This window comes from Salvia splendens, chromosome 13 (assembly GCF_004379255.2).
Source record: "Salvia splendens isolate huo1 chromosome 13, SspV2, whole genome shotgun sequence".
Classification (NCBI taxonomy): Eukaryota; Viridiplantae; Streptophyta; class Magnoliopsida; order Lamiales; family Lamiaceae; genus Salvia; species Salvia splendens.
The window spans coordinates 34712236-34725827 of NC_056044.1; positions in this window are offsets into that span (position 1 = coordinate 34712236).

Consider the following 13592-nt stretch of genomic DNA (forward strand, 5'->3'; position numbering starts at 1 on the left):
GTGCTTTCATCGTGAGCTCTTCCTCCGAATCGTTGTCTACATGTCGTACAGCTACACCGGATATCAACTCCAGCAGGCGGATTACCACCCATGGCAGCCCGTATCTCAACCCCTGCTCCATCCGAACAGAGCGTTAGATCAACAACCATCATATCCATATCCACAGGATGGGAGACTCCACCCACAACACCATCCCTACCAAGCCCGTCAACCCACTTCCTGGGACCCACCATGGCTGCGCCAGGAAACTGCGTTTCAGCAACCATCGTCCTACGAGAAAGATTTGTACTCGCCACCACCGCCCTCTTGTTGGGACCTGCCAAGGTTGTGCACGCAACAGAGATACTCTCAGCCTTATCAACCGCCTCAGCAGCCACACCACACCGTGCTAAGACAACCCACTAGCTGGGATCCACCTGCCTATTGGGAGACAACGGGACAACGCCCCTTCCACGAGGTCTCGGCATACGATCATCCGCTGCCCCCCAACCATAACTCAGGATGGAATCAACCCGCGCCACAGCCACCTTGTCCAGCCACCACCACGGCACATCTGACTCTCGCACAACTTCAACAATTGTTGGAAGCGTGCTACAGGATGGAGTCTCGCCTTGTTGCAGCCGACCGACGAATCGACAACATGCTTCCTCCCGAACTGCCTGAACCTGCGCAGCCCTACGGCTCCCAAATTTTCGGGTTTGGGGACCTCGTTCAGCACCTTCCTCCATCAGGAAATAGCAAGGCTTCGCCGGGGCCGTCGGGTTTAGTCCCCTACGACTCATTGGCTCCGCCGCAGAAGTCGAGTACATCACCACCACCCTTTGCGCTGCTTCCCAATACCGCCCTCGATCAGTCGCCGCCACCGTCGACGTTGATTCCTGATTGTGATCGAGTTGAGGAAGGCTTTGCTGATTCTGCCAAGATGATTCCTGTTTCTTCTGTTGGTTTTGGTGGACTTGAAAAGGTTGAGAAGATAGAGAAGTACAGTCCGGATTCCGCACGTAAAGAGAAACCGGTTCACGGTTGCATCGAGATTCAGTGCGCGCGACAATGAAATGCTTCTCGATTTAAGATTCCCCAAGTCCAGATTGGTTTTGGTAGTTCCATTGTGGACAACGCATCGCTGAAATTATTGAGTGATTCATCTCATGTCAAGGTTGTCGCAAGTATGAATCATCGATCAACATCGCTCGACGTCGATGCCCGGTTGATTCCTCCGCAAAATGACACTCTATGCTTGAGCATTCATGGACGCATTGATGCAGGGAGACGCTCAACTATTCGGTGTATGTTTGACCCAGGAGGATTCCTCGACACTCATCGTTGCTTCATGGTGTCCACCTTGAGGACAAGGTGGATTTCAACCGTGGGGGAGTTGATACGGCTATTATTATTATTATAATTATTTAGTTAATTAATTATGGATTTTCATATCTTTTTAATATCTTTTGTCTTGGTCATTAAGTTAGTATCCACTATTATAAATAGTGGACATTGTTCTTTAGTTCTATCATTCAAGAAATATCAATTATCCTTCTATTTTATTTTCTCTTACTCTCTTTCCTTTCAAACGTGCAAAACGCACAAAATCATAATTTTGACGTCGGATTGATCGACGGGCAAAAGCTCCCGCAACGTTCGACGCAAAATCTACGAGTTAAGGAACTTCATCCTTAACATAGCTGCACATCAGCGCCTGTTCACAGATTACTTCGCAGAGGAGCCGCGTTTTAACGCCAACCATTTCAGCGCATGTGCACAACATGATTGTCGAAGATGAAGGTGTACAACTGACTAATTGGGCCAACGACGATAATGAAGCAGGTCCAAGCCACGGCGTCGCCGCCGCCAACGTACGAGGTGGGGTACCTCACGATGAAGAAGCCCTCCTCCAAGCACATGCCGACATGCGTCAAACGGATGCTCATATTCGACTCCAAAAGGATTTAATTGAAGAGTTGTGGGCGAGAAGGATTGCAAGACGTTAGTTTTTATTTAAAATTATGTAATTTTTTTAAATGTACTTTTTAATTTAAATGAAAATAGTATATTTTCGCGTATATGTGTCGTATATTTAATTCCGTATTTTGTGTGATTGTTAATTGTTAGTTTTTCATAATTGAGTGATGTGGCTGGGCTTTTGCATGTCCAGTTGCATGTCCAGATGATGTGTCAGGAGGATTTTAGTGCTGATGATGTGGCAGTGGCAAGGCTATGGGAGGGTTATTGCATGTCCAGAACCACCGGAGATGCTCTTACCGCCACGAGAGAAATTTCGAATGAGCTGACGTGACAACGCTTCGCCTCCCCATTTTTCCGTCCACTTTTCCCACGTCGCACCTCTCCTCAAACCTTCACTTATTTACACTCCATTGTTATAGTGTGTGAGCACAAAAGATTTGGCAAATTTTTTTTTTCAAGATATGGAGGGTGGTTCTTCCGACGATGAATTTCAAGAAAATGAAACCATTTCGCAGGCATGTATATATATGTTTGTTTGTTTGTGATAAAGATTGCAGCTTTTTTTGTGGGTTTTGTTTTATTTTGTTTTTGTGAAGATTTTATGTACTCTATTAGCTCTACATTTTTTTTATCTTTCCCTAGCTCTACATTTATGTTGTCTCTATTTCATGGTTTCCCCTTTATGGAAAGCTTAGAGCATCCACTACGCGTCCCCCGCGCGGCTCGTGTTCCGTCCCGCAGGGACGGTTCCGCCGTGGGACGCATTGCAGTGTATCGCCCGTCCCCAGCCCGTCCCGTATCTCGTCGCTGCGCGACTCGGGACGCGACGTCGCGCCACGCGCCCGGCCGACGTGTCGCTCGCCCAACGCATGCGTGACGCCCACTCGCTGGCCCGCGAGTGGACGTCGTCACGGATGACACAATAATTCAATTTTTTTTTAAAATTCGAATTTTAATAAAAAAAATTTCAAACGGTAATGTTACCGTTTTGTTTTTTTATTTTCAATTTTTTTTATTTCTTTACTCTATAAATACTCCTATTTCATACTCATTTCACACGCAAACACACATCTATTCCTCTCAAATCCTCTCTATATCCACTCCAATTTCCATCTCAAATCAATTCAAACTAATGGATCATTTTGAGCAAATGCGTCAAATAATGGAACAATCACTTGAAGAAGATCGACACCGAGAGGCGGAGGAATAATGGAATAAATTATTTTTATTTTTTAGGATTTTAATTATGTCTTTTTTCTATTTTTTTAGTTTTAATGTTGTTTTAATTTTAATGAAGTTTGTTTTTTTAATTGATTTTGTTGGGAAAAAAAAACAAAAAATTGAAATTGAATGAATAGTAATTTAAGGGACGGTTAAGGGACAGAGCGTTGCAAGTTCCATCCCTTAGTTAAGGGATGGAGGAATAAAGTACAGTGGGGCCCTCAAATAGTAGTTTAAGGGACGGGTGGGACAGCGGAGTGGATGCTCTTAAAGCTTTAGGTATAACAACGCTGTCCCATTTCATTGCAGCTGTTACACTTCATTATAGCTCATGAACTATGTTTTTACTACAAGAACTTCTTATCCCATTTAGAGCATCCACAACCGTGCTCTTGCCAGCGGCACGGTTGTGGGCCCGGGCGGTACTATTCATGCCTGCTCTCTGGCAAGAGCACAACACCCACAACTGTGCTCTTCCGCAAGGACGAGCACAATTAATATAAAATTCAATTACACAACAACATTTTCATAATACTAAAATTCATTAAAAAAACCACAATAAAAATTACAAATTACAAATAAAATAAAAAGACATAATTAAAATCCTAAAAATTAAAAATTACATAATTAAAATACTAAAAATTAAAAATTACATAATTAAACTCCTAAAAATTAAAAATTACATAATTATTGGCTAATATAACCCGAGGAAGACTACGCATCCGGCGGCACCAACCCCAATTGTTTTTGGAGACCCAATATCATGGACTCGTGCGTTTGAAGTTGCGTGGGGGTCATAGTTGACCTATCGGCCATATTGAGTTGGGCCAAAAGGGCCCACAACGAGTTGTTCGGGGGTGGAGGTGGAACATAGGGTGCGGGTTCGGGAGCAGGGGCAGATGGAGTCGCGGCGCGACGTCGTTCGGCCGCCGCCTTCTTCCTACCTTGCGGTCGGCGTCGGGAACCGCTTGGTCCGGCATCGGGGCTACCCAAGTTAGCTCCGGCGAGTTGGCTAGCCACTTCTTCCGAGCCGGAGTCGGATAGTGCTACCGACCGTGAGCGTTTGGAGGAGCCGCTAGAGGAGGATGCTATGCCTCCCTTATACTTCGGGTGCGTCCGCGTCTCCTGCCAAACGTTAAGATATTTGAACGACTTACCGTTCATGGATTGGTAGGTGCTCAGCGAGGCGGTGATGATGTCGACCTCGCTTTGGCCGCTCCCGGCATTCCGGGACTCCTGGATGAAATAGCCGTTGAACTTGCCAATTTCTTCGTTGGCTCGGCCGATGCAGTTGCGCACCATACTCTCGTTGCGCTCGATCGTTCCCGGCGGCCGGTGTGCATTGTACCGGCTAGAGACGCGCCACCAAAAGTGATCGCCGGATTGGTTCGTTCCAACCACCGCATCTTCGGAGATTTCCAAGTACGCCTTGAACAATCTTTCCATCTCCGCCGGTGAGTACGGTGTGCGGACACCGGCGCGAGATGGAGGATTCGGCATTTGGGAAGGGGCGCGAGGCCTAGGCTCCGGTGTCCACCCGTAGCGCCCATCGGAGGCACCTTGATCGTCGATTGGGTATGGCCGGTAGCCACTCGGAACGCCCGAATCTTGGGTGAGAGGAGGGGCCGAATATTCCGTTTCCGGACTAGGAAACGGTTGCGAACCGAACCATTCGGGGTTCCAACCGTGAGAGCCGCTTGGGTTGTCGTCGTTACCGGACATAGTGGTGTTGTAGGGTGTGAGAGGAAGATGAAAATGGATATGAGAGATTGAAGATGAGAATGGAGATGAGAGAATGATGATGAGAATTGTGTAGTGAAAGTGTGAATTTTTGGGAGTGAAATTGGGGGTATTTATAGATGAAAGTATGTATTTTTGGGGTAAAAAAAATAAAAAAAAAATTAAAAAGTGGGGAAAAACGGTTATAAACGGATATAATTTTTTGGGGAAGTGAAAATTTTTTTTTTTATTTTTTATCGATTTTTTTAATAAAAAACCGATTTTTTTTAAAAAAATAAAAAATTGTTTGAAACCAACGGCTATGCCGTTGGCGAATGGGAGAGTGACACGTGTGCGTCCGCTGGCACGGACGTGCTCGATACATCGAGCAGCGCCGTGCCAGCGGCGCGGTTGCAGCGGCGGCGGTTCTTCGCCTTGCCGCTGGCACGGACGGCGGTGGCGCCAACCGCCACCGCTGCGGATGCTCTTATGCCTTATGTATCTCTTTGTGTGTGTTTTGTTTCTATGTCGTGTGTGTGTGTGTGTGTGTGTTTAAATAAAACATTTCATTTGATCATTTTCACAATTTCACACATTTTCCTCAAGCATCTTTAAAAACACTCTGCTCTTTTAGTATTCAATTCAAAGTTTTTTATGATTTTAGTTGCTTTTACTTTCCTCCATATGCTTGTATCAAATCTTGATTTCACCTTTCATCATCTCAGGAGCCTCTGTCTGAAGAGGAGTTGGAAAATCTCGTGGCCGAGCTTGTGGAAATCGAGAAAAGAGTGAGCTTTTCAGTCTCCCACTGTCTGATAATAATAACAAGCAAAAATTTGTCACTTACTTGACTCTGTTATTCACCTTTAGTCTGCCGAGGCGCAAGAGGCGCTGGAAGGGGAGCCTCTGGTCGAAGTAGAAGCGGATGTTAGGGAAGAATTAGCTCTGTCTCTCTCGGGTGATCAAGTACGTAAAATCCCCATTTTTATGATCCAATGTAGCTATGGATATTTCGCGTTTTGTGGCATCGTATTTCATATGGATGGAGCAGTTGGAGAAGGCTGTTTGTGAGGAGATGTCATTGTACAAAGAAGAGTGGGAGTTGAAGCTCGATGAGCTCGAGAAAGAGAGTGTTTATCTACTGGTATACGATCTTTAATCTTTGTTTTAAATTGGCTTGTTTTGATCTTGTACACTTTGAATCTTTACATAGGCTTCATTGTCTCGCGTTTTCTGCTACACGTTACCAATTATTGCAAACGAACGTACTTACACTGATTGTGCTTGTCCGAGCAGGAGCAGCTTGATGGTGCTGGAATCGATCTTTCCAGTTTGTACAAGTGGATCGAGAAGGAAGTTCCTAACAGTTGTTGCACGGAAGCATGGAGAGGGAGGACTCACTGGTTCGGGACTGAGATATCTGAGGAAGCTACAAGACCAGTCAAAAAGGCGGAGGAGTATCTCATGAATCTCTCAACGCGTTATGTGGTTTAGTATGATCATGAGCTAGATTTCTTGTTCTGAAGTGGTTGTCGTCGTTGTGGAGCAGATGGCAAGGCGCCAGTGGCTTCCTCGGGAAGAAAATTGGAAACTTTGATGGTAGTGTAAGTGGAGACGGAAGCTTGAACAAACGCTATAGCAAACGAAAGGGATCTCAGTCTTACTCTTAACCAAACGAGGAACTTTAAAAAGGTAGATTTTTTCGACACCATCTCTTGGGACTCATACGAATCGTTACCTTTAATCTGCGTCTATGGTGTTTGGCAGATTAAAGAGGAGGATGATGTTAAGGATGATCTCAAGCTCCATAGGAAAGAAACGAGGCTCAAAAGGCGAAGCAGAAAGGTCTGCTTTCAAGCTTTCAGTTATTCTGGTTTCCTCTTTCAGCAATGCCATTCTTTCTAAGTTGTGCTAATTTTTCATGATCACGGCTCTGTTCAGGGAGAGCTTTCCTTGATAGACGAGGAGAGCCGTATGGATGCCTTCATGATTCATGACGATGGCTCTACTACTAAGGATGCGGTTGAATACCTGCACGATTCGTCTGATGAGAGGGATGGAGTAGTCGTATGCTCTAGTTCTGAATCTGGTTCAGACAACGAAACCAATGTCAGCGAGAGGCGGGATAAGAGAAAATCGGATGTTGTTGTTATCTCGAGTTCTGACTCTGATTCAGATGCGGATGCCAACGACAACTCCAGGTGCATCTTGATTGCAAATCCGTCTATGTTTCTCTCTCGTGGTCTTCTACTTTCGATTCACTGTTGTGTTTCTGTATCAGTATTAAGACAACGGAGAATCCTCGATGATGATGAGCTGGGGGAGGAGACGCAGAAGAAAATTGCAATGGAAAAGGTAAACTCTGGCTGGCTCACGAGTATCATATCATGGAACTTTCTGTTACATCTATGTCACTTTCACAGGAACGTCAAGAGCGCCTTCGATCTTTGGAGGTTACTGAATTCGTGACGGTTGGAGAAGGTGTTGGAGCTGGACACGAAGCCCAGGACAATGCCTCCTCGGGCTACAATATTTGCTTTCTTTTTCGTATTCAAACGTATCATTTTTTCAAACACATGGCGTGCATTAAATAAATGAAATACGAGATTGAAACACGTTACTTAAAATATGATCTCACGCATTTGATATTTTCTTTAATGGTGAATTGCTGCAGTGTATATGTGGAATGATGCAAAATGAAGTAACAAGTTCTACCAAAAAAAAGGAAAGGAAATTAAATTAAATATGTGCTGATAAAATAAGAATCCCCATTAAATTAGCTCTATTTAAAAAAAAATTGAGCTGACTCTATTTAAGGGATTCCAAAATTACAAAACACAAAGTCAAAATTGAAGTAGAATTTGATTAGATCTGAATGAAAGAGAAATCAGAGATAAAAAATGAAAGTTAATAAAAAAAATAGAAGCAGAAATTACAGATAAAAATCGAATCTTTATTTGAAAAAAGTTGAAGAAACACACCTTTAGGCCATTGCGGAAGGGGTGAAAGCAAAGAGAAAGTGTTGAATTCCTCTCAGAATGTGAGTTGCAGCAATCCAACCACCCAAACATTCTTCACTTGCAGTTGCTTTTTCTCAAGAAAAATCTGCAGTTGTGAATTGTGATAAAGAGAAGAAAAGGAGATTCCTTTATTAATTAAATTGTTATTGCTTTGAAGCCAAAAATATTTATTGTGTGAAAAGTTGAATGTTTTTGCTTCTTATTCAGCTTGAGTAAGAAGACGCAAAATGAATTGCAAGTGACGATGATGTATTATCCGAGAAAGAATAAATTTTATTGCAGAAAAAGCAATGAAAAAAAACACAGAATAATTGATAAAGAAGAGTAGAATTTTTAACTTTCTCTAGGAAAAATTTGGGGTTTGTTTAATTTTTTTTATTAAAATTAAAAGTCGTTGAAGCAAATAATTATTTTTTGTTTTCTTAGAGCATCAGCAATGGCGTCCGTCCCGACGGAAATCCGATAAGGCCCACTCGCCGGCCGGTAAGTGAGCATCGTCATGCTGATGCAATAAATATTTTTTTTTAAAAAATTCGTTTGTTAGAAAAAAATAAAAAACTGTAATATTATTGTTCAACGGTAATTTTTTTTCTTTTTTTATTCTATAAATACTCCTCTTTCATCCTCATTATACACACAAACACACATCTATTCCTCTCAAATCATCTCTCTTTCCTCTCAAATTTCTGTAAAAATGTCCGGTGATGGAAACTCTGGCGACTCCGACGGCTTTGACATTAACGCGTTTGGCTACTGGGGGCATGTACAATGTCTTGGGTGCTTCCGGTTCCGCTTCGTTGGCGCCGGGCACCCAAAGCTCGTCGACGTCGGCGGCGTAACAAACACCATATTTTGATGTGGATGCATACTCTCATCCCTCCGCCCCGAGGTATGGGCAATCGCAGGGATTATCCCAAATTAGGGAGAATTTTCTGGATGAACCCACTCCGGAAGGAGAACGAGGCGGTGGAAGCTCCGGGGGTCACGCCGAGGTGGAAGAGGAGGAGGATGTTGGTCGTCATCCTTACAACCGCAAGGATACGATGACTATGTTCAACGCTTGGGTCAGCGTCTCGTACGATCCCATCGTCGGGAATCAACAAACCCGCAAGTGTTTTTGGGAAAAGGTCACCGATGTCTACAACGAGAATAAGCCAAAGACGGCCTGCCGCCGCACCTTGAAGATGCTCCGCAGTCATTTTGACCGAGTCGACAGAGATGTCAAAAAAATTTTGCGGTATCTACAAGAATGAAGCCACGAATTACCAAAGCGGAGCCAGTGGTGCCGACATTCTGAGAGCGGCTATGCGAGTCTTTAAAAACGACAACAATAAAGAATTCAAACATGTCGATGTTTGGGAGTTGGTCAAAGACGTTGAAAGGTGGGCTGGCGGTGTCCAGTCCAACACGGGCTCGAGCTCGAAACGCACGAAGCACACAGCAGGTGGCCAATACTCGTCTAGTGAGGGCGGGTCAGGCAACACCTCACACGAGGTTGATGGCACGACCACCGATGCAGGGGCTCCTCCAGTTCACGACGTCAGCCGCAAGGGACCAAGGCGGCTAGGGGGAGGAGGGGCCGAGGCGAATCAAGCCAGGAGGGCTCGGGCTCGAACACCATAATGTCCATGTACTTGGTCGCCACAACGGCTGACACTTCCCGCTTGACGCCTCCCCAATATCAAGCTCATCTTGTCGGAATTGAGTATATGGCAAGACAAATTGGTATTCCGCCTCCAAGTAGCTTGAGTGCACCGCCACCGCCTTCGGGGGATGATTCGCCGGCATAGTAGTTTTTATAATTTATATAAAATTGTATTTTAAATTATGTATTTTAATTTTTTTCCACTTTTTTATTATATGTTTTATTTTGTTTCACTTTTTTATTTTATTAGAGACGGTTAAGAGATGGAGGGATGCGGGTGCTGTCTCTTAGTTAAGAGATGTGATGAAAAGTACAGTGTGACCCATGAATAGTGAAGAGATGAGACGGATAAGAGACATGGATGCGGATGGCCTGAGATTGAGTTAAGATAACGAATTCAAGTTTTATTTAGAGGCATCTTTGTAATTATATTAAATTGATTTTCCTTAGAAAACATGACGTGAAATCGGAGAAGGTAACTAAAAAGTAATTAAGAGAAACATGTCTTTTTATGCATTTTAATTTAAATCTAAGTCGGAACATAATTTTTTGTAGGATTTGTGTGTAAGAAAAACATAGAACAATGCGATTCGATTAAGGTTTAACCGTTGACTATGTAATTATGTTATATTATTATAAATGTAATTTATCATCCAAATAATTCTTATCAAATTTCAAAGCGTGCATGCTATCGAATATAAAGATAGTATTTTAATAACACAAGAAGACAACACTATTAATTGGAATATAGGTTTGGTGCGGATTGATATATTTGCAACATAAATAAGATCGTTATATTTAAAGTCAAGTAGTAGACAATGATCAGTGTCCAAATGAATAAAAAATATGAAACTCTAATTCTATGTAGTTGCAACTTGAAAGTGACAATTTGAGGCATATTCTGTTGTGCTCCTCTAAGATACCATCTTATCCTCCAACAATTAAAATATATAGGAGTACTGCAAAATTAGATCTATATGATTTGAGATCTTCAATATAGTTTTACAATAACTATATACCCCTTCAATATTAATCAAACAATTACTACTTATTTGAATTCGAGTGAATAATCAACAAATTTGTATGTGGAAACACGAGTCTCATTTTTTATGAGCATTATTGCACCTTGACTGATCATTTAGTGAAATAATAATAATAAAATTCATATTTTATGTTAATATTCGAATACCATTTCCCACCAATTATGAATAGAAATGAGATTATTAATTTCTTTCTTATTATTCCGATCAAATTTATTTAGAAGTAAAAACTAAATTATTGATGTATTAGTATTTATTTTAATAATTTATCAATAGTTTAAAATCTAGAATAATGTACTACGTAATATATAGCATCTTTCAAGGTTTCACAAACCTTGAGGATCGTAAGAGGGGGATGCCATAATTATAGAATTATCATCCTAATAAGGGAAGGAGAAATATACCAAAAGGAATTTTACTGATTTCTTATTGATTAAGTATGGCCAGACATCCTATGTCAATGGAGGCAAGCCCAAGAAAACGCCTAAACATTGGCAACAAAGGGCGAATCCAGACCCAAGGAAATAGCCATAACAATCAATAATTAATCAAACCTGGGTATATTTATTAATTGGAAGTCATTGTCAAAAACTTTTTAAGTATTTTTTTCTGTTTGAAAGCGCAACCTTGAAATTGTAGTCCCACCTTGGAATCATAATTGCGACCTGAAATTTATTTTTATATCGATATGAACACAATTCAATTGAAGATTAAAAAGAGGGAGAGACAAAAAAAACAATATATTTATTTAATTTACCACGTCAAACATAACCATACAAATAGTTACATATGCATTTATTATATAAGCAACGGAATTGGAACGTGGTAGAAAATAAGAGATTGAAAAAAAATACGAAATTCGAACCAATTTATGATAGAAAATAAGAGATTGGAAAAGAAATACGAAATTCGAACCAATTTATGAAAAAATAGTTCAGTCTACCTCTAATAATCTTCTGATCAATCAAACAGAAATGGCTGCTAAATTAAACACCATTAATTTTAATTCCAAAGGAAAAAAATTCGCAACTTGATCATATTTCAATTTCAATTTCAATTTTTGTCGCCGGATTTCTTCTTCTTCTTGCTGCTCGGTTTCTTGTTGTTTGGTTTGTTGCTTGAGCCGCAGACTATCGTAAACTCGATGCCGGCGGCGAAGCAAGAAAATAGGCTGCCCCCGGCGCCCCGTTTCGTTTTCCGGACCGACAACTCCGACTCCTCGCCGTCGTTCATCGCCATCTTCCGCCACCGGTCTTTGGTCATGACTTGGTAGCCTCTTGCTTGGGCTTGCTCAAGTGTCATATCCCCGAGGATCGAGCTCGAATCGTCGCTCTGAGCGCCGGCGCCGGCGCGTTTCCGGCGTGGCGGCGGCGGGGGAGGCATGAGCTTCATGGCCATCTCCGCCGCCACAACGGAGGCGGACGGCCCGATGTCGGAGCATATCTCCGAGCCGTTGTCGCACATCGAGCCGTTGACGATGGAGCCCGGCTTAAGTGTGAAGTCCTCGATTTGCGGGCCGGACCCAGTGCTCATCGATCGCCACATTTCGATTTTGGTGATTAGTTCCTTTTTCTGATCGTCGATTGGCGAGTTTCCGTGTTCTTGCTTTCCCGGTTCGTCTAGGAGACCCCGGTTGAGCGGTGCGCTTTTGATGGAGGTGTTGTCCCGCAGGGTTACCCCGATGCTGAGTATGCCCTGCGGGGAGCCGGACGAGGTCCGGATTTGGAGCGTGACGAAACGCGTGTTATTATTGGAGTTGGCTGTTGTTTGGGCCAATGGCGCGATGAGATCGCGGATTGGGACACTAACACTGCCCACTAGGACATCACGAAACCAGGAGAGCGTGTAGATCTCCACGGTGATTGTTGCATCCTCGGACATGCCATCTTTTAGGCGGAAGTTGAATTTCTCGTTCCACTTAGGATTTTTGTGGCCTTCTTGGTCGATTTGGGTAATGTTCTTACGATCAGGGTAAATCCATGATACCGCATAGGGTTGCATAGATTTGGAGACCGGAGCCAAGTCCTGAGCGGAAATTATATTAATATCCAACGAATACGAGTTTTTCGGTTGCGGTGCAGATTGGCCTGAGATGCACGATTCCATCACGAGGGAAGAGCCGATCGTGTTGGGCGCCGTGGGCTCCATCTTCCCTTCGCGACTCTAAGGCGCGGGTCACGAAGTGGAGACGGAGACGAATGAGAGAGGCTGAGGAAAAGCTACGCTACTTTGCAAGTTATTGAGGAGGCTATTTTTTATTGTTGGCCATGATTTTGGACCATTGATTTCTGGTTGAGGTTTGAATTTTCCGTAAATTGGTTGGCCTTAATTTGCCAAGTCCCTAACTATAATTAGACAGCCCTAGTTTTGATGAGGTACACATATCTCCCATTAGGAGCGGAATTTTATCATTATTGTATTCTTGTAACAAGATTATGTAGTGTTACAAAAATATTTTATTGATCAAACAATACATCAAAAAATTGAAACACATAAAGTCATAATATTTCAATATACTGTATATGGCAATGACGATTTAAGTATTAGTAGTTGTGTTTAAAATAAAGAAAGTATGAAATATTCTACCTTAAAAATTAGTTATTCAATAAACATTGACAAATATAAGCTAAAACAATGTAAAATTGTAATTAATATTAAGTCATTTTTTCGTTGTGATGATTAAAATAAAACTAAAATAATAAGTAGATTATAAGTGTATAAAACAAGAAAAACTAAGTATTCTAAAAAGGGTGCATGGAAATATCATGTTGAAGCTGACACTAGTTCTTGTAATTTATTATCGTCAGCTAATAAATGACCAATTAAATTAGGGGCCTTGCAAATGTTTATGTCACACAAGTTGACAAATTGTTGTTGTTGGACCCAATAAGAAATAAAATGGACGTCATTTTGTGGAATGAAACTCCCATATATTTTAGTTTCATGGTAAGTTGAAATTGATGATATAGTAATGTTTTAGTTAAC